The sequence below is a fragment of the Podarcis raffonei genome, chromosome 2, assembly GCF_027172205.1.
Source record: "Podarcis raffonei isolate rPodRaf1 chromosome 2, rPodRaf1.pri, whole genome shotgun sequence".
NCBI classification, from domain to species: Eukaryota; Metazoa; Chordata; class Lepidosauria; order Squamata; family Lacertidae; genus Podarcis; species Podarcis raffonei.
Genome location: NC_070603.1, coordinates 106,600,537 through 106,614,143, shown reverse-complemented (window position 1 = coordinate 106,614,143; position 13,607 = coordinate 106,600,537). Strand labels below are relative to the sequence as shown.

General features: G+C 47.7%; 1 protein-coding gene across 3 annotated transcripts in view; it reads right to left on the bottom strand.

The window, feature by feature from the left end:
• The window catches only part of CAMK1 (calcium/calmodulin dependent protein kinase I), a 48,140-nt gene extending 38,364 nt beyond the window's left edge, over positions 1-9,776 (bottom strand). Inside the window, exons 1-2 of one of the 3 annotated variants that reach the window (XM_053378500.1) lie at positions 9,596-9,774; positions 6,740-6,782 (exon numbers count right to left, since the gene is read on the bottom strand). The gene's annotated coding sequence lies outside the window, so the exon portion shown is untranslated. Of the gene's footprint in view, positions 1-6,739; positions 6,783-9,595 lie in introns of all 3 variants that reach the window. The other 2 variants (XM_053378501.1, XM_053378499.1) reach the window with 2 other exon arrangements.
• Positions 9,777-13,607: the final 3,831 nt, after the last annotated feature.

The following is a 13,607-nucleotide window of genomic DNA, read 5'->3' as shown; positions in this document are numbered from 1 at the left end:
AGGGCGTCTTTTGCTTCAGCTCATCTCGCCCTCCCTCTTCCCAATTCCTCGTCACTTTTGTGCCCTTCAGCATATTGCTCAGGCTTTTAAGCCTGTTTGGTAACATTGCAGCTGTTGCCATGACAACAGCTGTAGCTCCTGCAACACCGAAAACATAGCTCCTTCCTCTGCCTCAACCTCCATCTCCCAAGGGGCCAGGCTTGCCCCTACTTTTGCACACTCATGCGCACCACACACCCACACACACACACACCCTCAAAGCAGCCTTCTCCAACCTGATGCCCTCTAGATATGATTTGGAGTGCAACTTCTCCTCAGCCAACATTAAGTTGGCAAAGGCTGAATTACGGCCTAGCCTTCGTGCTGCGACGTGAGCTACCGTGTTCAAATGAACTTTAAAGTGAGCAGCATTTGGAGGTTTCCGGAAAGGCTAAGCCAGAGGGTGTCCATTTCCCTTGAAAGATTTACTCTGGGCTCATCCACATTCCCACTTGCCCTGTGCCCTGAGTGGTTTTCCGCTTCCGCCCGCACCTTTCCCACAGAAAACCCATCATTTAGTGCTAAATCGGAGCAAACATCAATCCGGAGAAAACCCGAATTGCCATTTGCTCTGACTGAGTGCTAAAGAGCAGCTTTCTCCGAGGGAAAGTGGTGGGAGCGGAGGAGGAAGTGTGGACAAGGCCTCTGGTTTACTTCTGCTCCTTATGCCTGATGCTGAAGACAAGGGCTGCCACAGAATGTCAGTCTTTTCAAGGAGGGATTTCCATCGCATAGCAGGCACTTGGGTTTGCGCACTTGAAGCGGACTAAAACGTTCCACGACTCTGGCGCAATAAACTCACTTGTTAAAGATTGACCATTTTTGCTGTTAGGAAAGTGATGGGAAAGACGTTAATGAGAAGCTGCACAAGCAATTCAAGGTGAAAATGGCTCCCTGCAAACAAATCAGATCAATAAAGACTGGGCATTTTCTAATGTCTGCTTCGCACAAGCAAATCAGGATTAATGCTCAACAAACATGTTGCCTGGAGGAGCTCTAGGTTATCAGTCAAAACACAATAAAATCTCCTGGGTTGTAGCCAACTGAGGCTGTGCACACACAAATACCTTAAAAGCACATTTAAGGTCCATTCTTTACCTCAGAGAATTCTGGGCACTGTCATTTACCCCTCACAGAATTACAATTCCAGCTGCCCTTAACAAACTACAATACCCATAATTCTTCGAGGGGAAAGAATGTGCTTTGAATGTGCTCTAAAAAATATAGTGGATAATGCAGCCTACGTTGTACTCGGAGGAAACCTACTGAAATTAATGGACCTAAATTAGTCATACCCACTCATTCCCAAGCGCCTACTCAAAGTATGATTTAACGCTGGATGCGATCTACCGTTCGCAAACATTTTAAGAAGAGAATTACGTAATGCTGTTCCCTTCCTCCAAAGGAAGGCCACATTCACCCGAGTCATGTGAGGCCACCTGAAGTTCCTCTTGGCTCTGTTTTCTGAAGTGAAAACAGCTCTGCTCACTGTAGCAGACAGGAGCACATCGGGGGGAGGAAGTCAAATCTTATTTCTGTAGCATTCACCCAGTCAAATGGGGTTAGGATGTTCGTCCTCTTTTTTTTTTTTAAGAGAAGATTTGTACCCCTGTTCTCTTCCCGGTTTAGGTCGTATCTTCTCTCCCAGGTCGGCATGTTAGGGATTGAGAGGGAAAGTGACGCTACTTTATCCTTCTCCAATTGTCAGAGTCTCTGAATATCAGTTGCTGAAAACAGTAACTGACAATAACAGTAACTCTTGTGCTCAGGTCTTGCTTGTGGCTTCCCAGAGGTTGTGAGAACAAGATGCTGGAATAGATGGACCACTTGGCCTGACACCAGCAGGCCTGTTCTTGGCCCACCCTTGCTGGGGTTGATGCGAGTGGTAGTTCAAAACATCTACTTGTAAGGCACTAGGTTGGTGAAGGCTGTGCTATGTCATCTTTCCACGGGGCGGGGGGGGGGGAGGTTTGTTAAAAGCACAGGGAAGCATTCAAAACATGCAATTCTGAACTGGTACAGTGGAACCTCGGTTTTCAAGCGTCTCAGAAGCCAAACATTTCAGTTTTCGAACGCCAAAAACCTGGAAGTACAGTGGTACCTCGGGTTAAGAACTTAATTTGTTCCAGAGGTCCGTTCTTAACCTGGAACCGTTTTAACCTGAGACACCACTTTAGCTAATGGGGCCTCCCGCTGCCGCCGCACAATTTCTGTTCTCATCCTGAAGCAAAGTTCTTAACCTGAGGTACTATTTCTGGGTTAGTGGAGTCTGTAACCTGAAGCATCTGTAACCCGAGGTACCACTGTAATTGCTTCTGTTTTCAAACACACCTCGGAAGTCGAACGGCTTCCGAGGCACGTTTCTCAATTTTCTCAACTGAATTTTCCGACCACCCATTGAGTCTCAGTTGTCAAACAGTCTTCCAGAACGGATTACATTCGACAACCAAGGTTCCACTGTACCACTTCAGGGGGTCTGTACCATGAGTCTTTCTTTAATATGTTGTCTGGTTCTGGGTGGACAACACAGGTGTTAAAGAGGCAAGAGGATCTGTGGCAGCTCACGACATAAATGAAAACAGATATAACTAAGAACATATGCAAGAAATATGAATACTAGGAAGCAATTGAATAAGTAACTCTATTTAAAAGCACTGAGAACACTTATAACTTAAGAAAAATAAAAGTATAACGCTGAAAACCCTGCCACAACAGACACTTAGTGGCCAAAAGGCCTGTCGGAACAAGGGGGGAAAAAGAGTATTTTCCTGTCAGCAAAAGGAAAGCAGAGAGAGAGGGGCAGGCTATCCTGTCATAGAAGGGCATTGCACAATCGGAAAGCAGTTGCCAAGAAGGCCCTCTCTTGTGTCATAAATCCAAACAGGGTGTAACTGTCACCATGGCCAGAGCAGACATCTCCAGGAACAGGCGGAGCTGGCGCACTAGTTTTAAATGTGCCCACATGCTCCTGGTAGTTGGCGAAACTGATATAACTGCCTGCGAACTTCAAGGATTGGAGTCACTGCCTTTCCACGCTACCCACAATCAGGTCAGCTGTTCATTGATGGAGCTGCATCCACTAGGTTCGTTGATGGAAGTGCTGAGGAATTCAAACAAACAAACCAACAGCAAAACCAGTGCAGTTTTGAAATTGATTGTTAAAAGCAGTGCAGTTTTTGAAAGGTTCAGTCTGCCATCTTGGGACAAAATGGTATCCAACTGTATCCAAATCCAGACCAAAAAAACCGCTCCTTGATCTCAGGAACCACTGTGGAAAATTTGATTAAGATACCCTTTGTTATTTGAAAATTTAACAAATTGGGGGGGGGGCAGAGAGAGAGAGAGAAGCAGAAGAAAAATAAATGAGAGCGAGAAAGAAAAATAAATAAATAATATATGAACAACAACAAAAATCAGCTCATATTAAGCATGCAATAACCGTAAGTGCAGCCATCCTTAGTTAAACATATAGGTTAATTTAAGCCCTCCAAAGGTTCAAATAGGTATCTGCATAAAACCGATGTGTACAAGAAATACATTCAAATGTAGCCACAATATCTTAAGAGGTGTGCAAATGCACAGACAAACAACTTTCCAAAACAAAAAATTTTTTTCCTTCCAGTAGCACCTTAAAGACCAACTAAGTTAGTTCTTGGTATGAGCTTTCGTGTGCATGCACACTTCTTCAGATACCTGAAGAAGTGTATCTGACCTTCAGGTATCTGAAGAAGTGTGCATGCAAACGAAAGCTCATACCAAGAACTAACTTAGTTGGTCTTTAAGGTGCTACTGGAAGGAAAAAAAAATTTTGTTTTGACTATGGCAGACCAACACGGCTACCTTTCTGTAACTGGAACTTTCCAAAAGATATTGTTATGAGTTTTTGAGTGCTGGACACCCTAAATTCCTGGATTCAGTAAATGTTAGAATTTAATCAATGCTTGGAGTGTTAAAACCGGATGCCAGACACTGGATTTAGCAAGTATTACAATATGAGCCAGGACAGCTTCCCGTGGCAGGAAATTGCCTGGGAGACGAGCCATTAAGAAGGACAAAGGAAAGGTAACGAGCCATTCGGAAAGCCAAAGCAGAGTTCAAAAGCAGAGTTTCAGAACTGGCTGTGAGGTGGCTTAGGGGGGAAAGGTTGCACTCTGTAAAAGTCAGCAAGCTGCAAAGAACCACAGCTGGTGTCTTTCTGAATCCAAGGCTACCACTAGGGGAGAAGCAAGACTCTCTTGGAGTGTCAATGCTGGGAGGCCCTGTGCTATAGGATCAGGTTGCATCATATCATAAAGACACCGCAGACGCCGCTGTGCCTTGTTCCCAAAAAGAAACACAGACCCTGGATAAGAACGCCCGGAACCCCGGGAATCTCACACCACTCAGAGATAGGTCCAGTCGTGGACGACTCTGGGGTTGCACGCTCATCTTCTCGTTCTATAGGCCGAGGGAGCCGACATCTGTCCGCAGACAGTTTTTCCACATCATGTGGCCAGCATGACTAAGCTGTTTCTGGCGAAATCTGAGCAGCGCACGAAAACACCGTTTACCTTCCCGCCGGAGTGGTACCTATTTATCTACTTGCACTTTGACGTGCTTTTGAACTGCTAGGTGGCCAGGAGCAGGGACCGAACAACAGGAGCTCACACCGTTGCAGAGATTCGAACCACCGACCTTCTGATCGGCAAGCCCTAGGCTCTGTGGTTTAGACCACAGCACCACCTGCTATGTCGGAGGCAATATGCCTCTGAATAACAAAGATGGGGTTCACAAGTGGGGAGAATGTGGTTGTATGCCTGTCCTGCTTGGGGGCTTCAGAAGGGCACCTAGTTGTCTACTGTGACAACAGAATGCTTAGCTACATGGGACATTGGTCTAATCCAGCAATTCTAACTGCTCCCCAGCCAGACCCAGACCCACACCAATGCTGTCCAAACTCCAAAGGGACATCCTGCCCTCTAATAACAGGGATGCGGGACTTTTTTCCACATGTTCTTGTTGGACTGCAACTCCCAACCAGGTCTAGCTAGCATGGTCAGGGGTGATTTTAGTGAGTCGTTCCTCATCTCTTCATTATATAGCCAGGTTTCTCCCACCTGGGCAGAAATATTTGTGTCACGGCTATCGTTAAAAACGGCAACATTAACAGCCCATTTTACATCAGCCTGCATTTAGATGAATTGACACATGATGCTATCGAATGACACTTCCTCCTACCAGGAGAAACAGCAGCACTATGCCCCAGGCAACCTAAGTGCGGAATCATCCAGCCGAGATAGCTAAGTGCCAAAATGCAACTATGAACCGCAAGCCAAGTGCAGCACCTACAAAGCTTAACATGGAAGGGCCGGGTCTGGTGTTCATGAGTCAGTGTTGTATAATTGCAGATTCCTCTTCACAAAACTGCCTGGAGTTGAAGCCTACACCGGCGGTCAGCATATTTATTATTTATTATTATTATTATTATTATTATTAGTCCCATGTTGACTTGAGCAAGTGCTGAAGGACCAACATACTGGTTCCACTCCCATTACACAGTGGAAATGTGTCAGTCTCTCCCAATGTGTGCTTGTGTCCATGTGCAAAAAGTCTGGGGGAAATGGATTTGTTGTACTAGGGTGAAAGAGTGGTTTAAAAGGTAAAGGTAAAGGGAGCCCTGACCATTAGGTCCAGTCATGACCGACTTTGGGGTTGCAGCGCTCATCTCGCTTTATTGGCCGAGGGAGCCGGCGTACAGCTTCCGGGTCATGTGGCCAGCATGACTAAGCCGCTTCTGGCGAACCAGAGCAGCGCACGGAAACACCGTTTACCTTCCCGCCAGAGCGGTAGCTATTTATGTACTTGCACTTTGACGTGCTTTCGAACTGCTAGGTCAGCAGGAGCAGGGACAGAGCAACAGGAGCTCACCCCGTCACGGGGATTCGAACCGCCGACCTTCTGTTCGGCAAGTCCTAGACTCTGTGGTTTAACCCACAGCGCCACCCGCGTCCCTAAAAGAGTGGTTTACTTCGCTTTAATTGCACAAATCTACATTTTGGGTATGAGCTTGAATCCCTCCTGAAAAACAGAGACAACTTGAAGGCAGCCTGAATAGCATGCAGACAAATCCAGGATGCACTCATAGGGTGGGGGATATGTAATTTGTTAAATCACCTGGTCCTGCCAAGCCAAGGCACAGGCAAAGGCAAGAGAGTTCTCCCCTTCTGCCCGATAGTTAATTACAACTGTTTTGCACGTCTCTTGGCTTTCACATAACAGAGAGCAGTTGAGGTGCATAAGAAGGAGAGAACCCTGCAACTCTCTGGATCAAACCTGTGTGTGTGTGTGTGTGTGTGTGTGTGTGAGAGAGAGAGAGAGAGAGAGAGAGAGAGAGCTTTTCAATTTTGCTGTTGATCACTCTGGGGAGGAAGAGGTTAAGGAGAAAACAGTACACATGCCCAGGGAATGCAAAGAGACACCACTGGGTCAGAGATCTTGCTGCAGGGGGCCAGAGGGGACAAACTGGGATCTCAGGCTGCCAGTTGACCAACGCTACCTTTAACCAAGTGTATTGCAGCACTTTAAAGACTAACAAGCTTTATTATGGTATAAACGACCATGGAGTAAAGTCCGCTTCATCAGGCTTTACATTAAGTAAAGTAAGAAAGACAAGGCAAGCCAGACAACCAGGGCTTTTTTTGTTTTTCCAGCCAGAACTCACCGGAACTCAGTTCTGGCACATCTCAGGTGGTGCGAGGTTGTCACTATAAGAGAACAAGAGAGGAGTTCGTGGTGAGTTCCGGCACCTCTTTTTCTAGCAAAACAGCACTGCAGGCAACTAAAGATAGCTTTGCATATGAAGAACTGGCAGGTGGGCAGCGACATCTGATGGAAAAGGTGCCAGTCTTGAAGGTGTCACAGGACTCTGTGTTTGGCTTTGCTCCAACAGACTAACACGGCTGCTGCCTGCCAATTCATACCCTACAAGTTGCTACAAGGTTAAGAGACAAGGACCTGGCTTCTCTGAATGGCAGCCGCTCTGTAAGGTCTCAAGCAGAACCCTACTGCCTGACATTTAAAAAAAGAAAGGAACTGGAGTTGCAGGGGATTGAAGAACGCAAGGACTTTAACATGGAACTACAGACTCCGCTTCCCTTGTAGCTACTCTACTGCATCCCCATCCCAGGGATGTGAAACCTGTGGCCCACCAGATATTGTTGCACTTCCATGAGCCACAATAAACATGGACAACGGGATGAAAACGGAGTTGTAATTCAACAACGTCTTGGGCTTCCCATCAGATACCCCTGTATTTTCAAACCAAGCCACAAGGGAAGGCCAGAGACGTCAATAAACTCTCCATCGAAACCTTTGTATCTGGTAAATGGAGCACTGCATACGCAGAAGAGGCAGGCAGGAAGAGACTCAGCGCTACCCAAGGCAAATGCCATCATCGCAGGGATGTAAACAGACAGGCGCACACCCCTCTAGAGAACCAGGCATAGGGTCATCTACACAGATACACACAGTGATAATGCAATATTCTAGACCAACACACACACATCCCTCACGTGCCCCATTTGCATTTGCCCACCAATTGCAGCATTCATGCTAATTGTTTGCAGCAGAAATTGCTGACGGCATGTTCCCCTTTAGGGGTAGGAGTGTGGTGGATAGGGGTGACGGCAGGGGGATACAATGCAAAAGTGCCATCCTGCTGTTTGCCTGTATCCGGAGGAAGCAGAAAGGGAGGTTGCTGCAGTGGCTAACAGGCTGCCCATGAATGGAAGCACCAAGTGGAATGGAGCAACTGGAAATCTGCCTGATTCTTATTATTTTTTAATCTCGCTAGATGAATCATCTGTGCTGGTATTAAAAAAACCTCAGGTACGCAATTATTATTTCCTCCCCAGAAAAGGAAGGTGAGAGGAGGTTTTTAAATGGTATATGGTGGGGGAGCGTGTGTGTGTGTGTGTGTGTGTGTGTGTGTGTGTGTAAGGAGAAAACACGACATCAGCACAGTCCAATCAGTGCCCACGATGAGTGTGCAATTACAGCAGATTATCCATAATAATGCTACAAAGTGGAAGAATCCTGTTTTCACCAAACACCCAAAGTAGTGTGATTTGGATTTTGAAGAAATGAGTAAAAAAAGAAGCAATACTTGGATGGAGAAGGCTGGCTTGCCCAAAGAGGCTAAATGGGCTCCCCTCCCTTATTATTGGTAGTATGTGTCCTTTTTATATATTAATTTTTAAAAATCCCACTTTCTCAGCTCTCCCTTTTACAACAAGTGTCGCGCCCCCCCCATTTGTTCCACAACAGGTATTAAAAGGATATATACCAGTATATATTATGTCTGTCTGTCTGTCTGTCTGTATGCATGGGTTAGAGCTTTGCAAAGGTAGAGCGTTAAAGAATCATTTGGAAAGATCCTAAATTCACCCATATGAGGACAACCGCTACATGGAAACAGGCACCAACAGAAACAAATACATTCAACAAGTAGGCAAAGAAACAGCCACACGGGTGGCATCACATATGCACTTGTACCTTCACATGGAAGAACTACAATAGACCTATCGAAAGAGACAGGTTCATGCCTACAAAACAATTGCATAACATCACAGACAGATGCAGGCAGATGTCAATGATAACCACACGCTTAGCATCATCATGGCTCGACACATGTACATTTGCTTGGAGATAAGCGCACATCAATGCACAGGGAAGAGCAAGATCTATGCCCATTTCTTCACTCAGACATGCATCATTTATCTTTTTTTAAGATTGTGCAGACAGAGAGCCGGGGCAGAGGCAGGCATATTTGGCAACGTGTCTCTCCTCCCCAGCTGCAGAGAGGCAGAGAAAGGCATGTGCCACTTTTTACGCAGCCCTTCCAGACATGGCATCCTGCTCCAAGGCATGCACAGTGCGCAAGTATGTGCATGGGTCAGATACAATCACATGCAGGCAGAAGTGCAGAGCGTTGCGCAGACAATGGCCGCGGCGACTCAGGCACACCTGTGCACCTATTCACACAGGTTCGAGCCATTCATACCCTCTCCACGCACCGGACACACATTCGCACAGGCGATTATGCAGATCCCTTTTGGAGAGAGAGAGAGGATTGCACAACGCTGATCCTGCTATGCATGTTTACACTCCTCCCCCTCGGGCCAGCATGCCGAGGATTGGGAGCCTCAAGCAGGTGCAGAGAAACGGCCAAGTGCCGAGATGATGTGCTGCGGAGTGAGAGGCAGGCAAGGCACACGCGCAACGACAGCTCACCATAGGAGGAAGGAAAAGGAGAAGAAGTAAATCGCGCGGGCAAATGCAGGCAGCCAAGGCTCACACAGCGCAGATCTGGCGGGGTGCAGGTCGAGATCCACGCCGACCTCCCTACCCGCACCCGGGCGAGCATGCATGCTCAGGAGCGGTAGAGGCGCGCGGGCGCAGCAGGCAGAGAAAGGCGCACGGCTGCAGCCAGGGAGACAGACGACGCCGCCAGCCGCCCATTCATCCGTCTCCAATCTGTCCCCGGTCGGCGCAGTCCCGAGACGCCCTCCTTACTTACATGGAGGGATCTGCGGTGGCGGTTCCGCCGGGGCTGTCCCGCTTTCGCGAGCTGAGTGCGCGGCAGCGGCTCCCTCGGGTCCTCCGCGCCCCGCCGCCGCCGCCAGCCGAGATGGGGGAAAGGCGTCCGTCGTCGCGCCCCTCTCCGCCTTCTCCTCCCCAGCTCTGTGCGCGCTCGCCCTCCAGCCAGCGGCGATGTCACCGCGAGAGGGCGGAGCTGGAGCCCGCACGAAGCCAATCCGAGGCTCGGGAGGCGGGACCTGCCTGGCGACGGGATTAAACCGAAGTGAAACGGGGCTGGATGGAGGAGAAGGCAGCGCCGCCGCTCCATTCATAAATACGCAGCGCAAGAGCGCGCACGCTCACACACCGCGGCGCTCTGGGCTGCCTGATTTAGGGATAGAACAGGCAGGGGAGGAATTTTATCGCGGGGGGGGGGCGTTTAAAAAGTTTGGGGGGGGTCCCTTTTTACAGGAGTCATTTAGTTTTTATCCGCTGTTTGTAACGCCATGAGCTGCAGCCCCTAAGGTCAACATTAGGGTACTATGGAAGGCGAGACTGGGTGGAGTGGAGCGCTGTGTTAATTGTCTGCTCTTATTCTCACTCCACGATAAATATAAATAAAAGTATACGAGATAAGGAAGCACATTTGATTTAAACATCTTCGTTTCTGCTACAATGCACGCAAGAAGGAATTCGCATCGGAACATCCTTTCCTATTGCAACGCAGATGAGATCCTCAGAATATGTTCGAAACAAATAATGATAGTAATTGCTTTTTACGCTTTTAAAGACAGCTTTTCTGCACCTGCTTGCGGCTTCCAATCCTCTGCATGCTGACCCGAGTGGGGTGGACTTCTGAGTAAAAACATGCATAGCAGGAAACGACCTGACGAAGTGCAGGTCGAGATCCCAGCATCTTAGGAAGCGTGTGTGCGTGTGTGTGTTCAAATTGCTATTCCAGCAAGATGTTTTTCTCTGCTTTCCACCAAAACACCTCTGTACCTTAATCGCATTGAGATCCAGTTTTGCCCATTAAGGCATCAGAGAACAAGTCTTTGACCTTATCTATGCGACAACACTTCAAGTACAGTGGTACCTCGGGTTACAGACGCTTCAGGTTACAGACTCCGCTAACCCAGAAATATTACCTCGGGTTAAGAACTTTGCTTCAGGATGAGAACAGAAATTGTGAGGCGGTGGCGCGGGAGGCCCCATTAGCTAAAGTGGTGCTTCAGGTTAAGAACAGTTTCAGGTAAAGAACAGACCTCTAGAACAAATTAAGTTCTGAACCCGAGGTACCACTGTATTTGAAGAACGCTGTAGTGTCCGTCAGTCTCCTGTATGCTAAATATACCCAGCTCTTCCAACCTTGTCTCAGAGGACTTTTTGGTAGCAGGCTACCTCGAAAGGACTAGTATACTGGAGGAATTTTAAACATTAGCCGGGATATCAAAGGCACAGAGGGACTCTGCATGTACAAGGTGTACAACCCTCCCAAGCACCTTAGGATTAACACCCACCCACACCTTAGTTCAGAGGAGACTTGAAACCTGCTCCGTCAGATCGGGGACAAGAAGACCATCAAATACATAGGCCGCACAAAATTCTAAAACTTAACAAAACAAAACAAAAAGGTGCTATAAAAATCTTATCTAATTTATCAATTTTATTAACAATTTTATAAAAATGCAGGACTTCCAATGAAACGAGAGCAGGGCTACCTGCCACTGTTTTTCCCTTCTGGCATAAATTATTACATCTTCTATTTAAGATTAGACAGAGTTTCCCTTAAGGGAGATGTCAGGGAAAACAGTTGAGCAGCTCTGTTCAAATTTCACCATTCCGAGCTTTTAGCTTTCCTGACACTGGCCCTACAGGCCAGGTTTTTCACCTGGTTACTTGGTTACCTGTCGTTCCTTACACTTCTCAAACACGGGCTCTCTATTTCCAGCTCCTCATTAAGCTGCGGGGGCCACCCTGGCTTTCTTAGATGCCTCGCCATTCTCTCTCATTGGAATGGTTTGAGATTGTGCCTTTAGTAACTCCTCCTCCAGAAGATGCCGCCCAACTTTGACTCCTGTCCCTATCTAGCTGCGGAATTTATTTATTGCATTTGTATCCGCCTTTTACCTCTAAGGAGCTCAAGGTGGTGAACAGCCCTGTGAAGTAGGCCCAAGGTTTCCCAGTGAGTCTCATGGTCAAGTGGGGATTTGAACCCTGGTCTCCCAGGTCCTAGTCCGACACTCTGACCACTACACCACATTGGCACGCAAATCCTATGTCGTATTTTCCTGAACTTGTTAAAAACAAAATCAGCTTTCCCGAAATCCAAGGTACACATTTGATCCTTAGTTTAGGCTTGACACAAAACGATGCGTTCCATCATTACTTGCGGCCACTCCCCCCCCCCCAAATTTCCTGCCACTCGCATCTCGCTGACTAACTCTTCCCTATTAATTCAGATCAAGGACAGTCAACCCCCCTAATTCATTCCTCCACCTTCTGGAAGAGGAAGTTGTTGTCAGCAAGGTCTGGCAGGAATTTGTTGGGCGATTCCCTGGTTAGTAGAGCTTGAAGCCTAGCAGATATCAGAGCAGTTGAAGTCAATTAAAGTCTTGCTTCCTTGAAACGTTTCCTTGTAATGTGTTTCACCATCCCCATCCTTTCCTTGGTTCAGTGGACTGTGAAAGCCACAATGTGGCTTTTATTTCTTTCTCGCTAATTTTGTTTTACCAGTTCCTCTTTACAGGCTACCCTGCTCATCTTTCCCTGTAGCGGTACACTTTAAAAACAACAACACACCTCCCCTTCTTTTCTGCTACATCAATACTTTTTGAATTAGTTATATCCTCCAGCTGATCTAATCTGATCAGAGGAGTTGTCTCCACTAAGCTTCAGTTATACCTTCTCAGTAGTACTGACCTTTCCGTCCTAGGAGTCCGGGCTCACCTGCTTGTATTTCAAGAATATAGTGGTACCTCGGGTTATATACGCTTCAGGTTACACACTCCGCTAACCCAGAAATAGTGCTTCAGGTCAAGAACTTTGCTTCAGGATAAGAACAGAAATCGGGTTCCTGCGGCGTGGCAGCAGCAGGAGGCCCCATTAGCTAAAGTGGTGCTTCAGGTTAAGAACGGACCTCCGGAACAAATTAAGTACTTAACCCGAGGTACCACTGTACATCCAAAGCCTTGGCTAGCCTGCTCCAAAGTCTCCCGTGCTATTTTAGGTTGGGGTTTGCTAGATCCCCTTCAGCTTCTGTCAATTTCTCCTACAGCACTCAAATTTATCAGTAACATCCTCTTGGGTCCTATCCAAACCCTAGGGTCCTTGACAAAGTTTACACCCAAACACACCAGCTGCTCTCGTAGTCATGTGTTTATTGACACTCTGGAAGAATTTCTAGTGAGGCACCATGTTGACACAGACTGGAAGAGACCACAACGTGTGAAGAACTCATTCGATCCTCTCCCAAATGCCAGGCCTTCCTCCGGGCTTCTCCGCCGCTGCCCTTTCCAGCCCCCAAAACCATCTGTTCCCAAAGTCGCCTCACGTCACAGACCAATGAGGCTTGAAACCTCCTCTAGGCAGGCACAGCAGGAAGTGTTTGAAAGTTGCTGGTAAGTGAAAGGAGTGGGGGGGGGGGAGGAGAAGAGAACAGGCCCCAAGTGCGTTTTTAAATACAGGCATTGTATGCTTAATTAAGACAGCCGTCAGCTGCCCATCAAACTTTCAGGAGGTAAAGTGCAGCTGGTGAGGTGTGTCCAAGAGGAAGCCCAAAGCCTTGCTTCATTCTCCTCCTACTGCTGTGTTGGAATTGTGCTATGATGCCAGCCGGAGTTTGAGGCTCCCTTGCGCAGCGCTGCAATATGGCATGACTACAGTAAACGGTAAACACACACTTACAGCCAGCTGCGTAAAGCTGGGAGCAGGGCGCTGGGTCCTCAGCTTCCTGGCCCCCTCCCCTCCAGGCCATTCTGACAGGCCAGTTGGGCCTGTCAATCACCTGA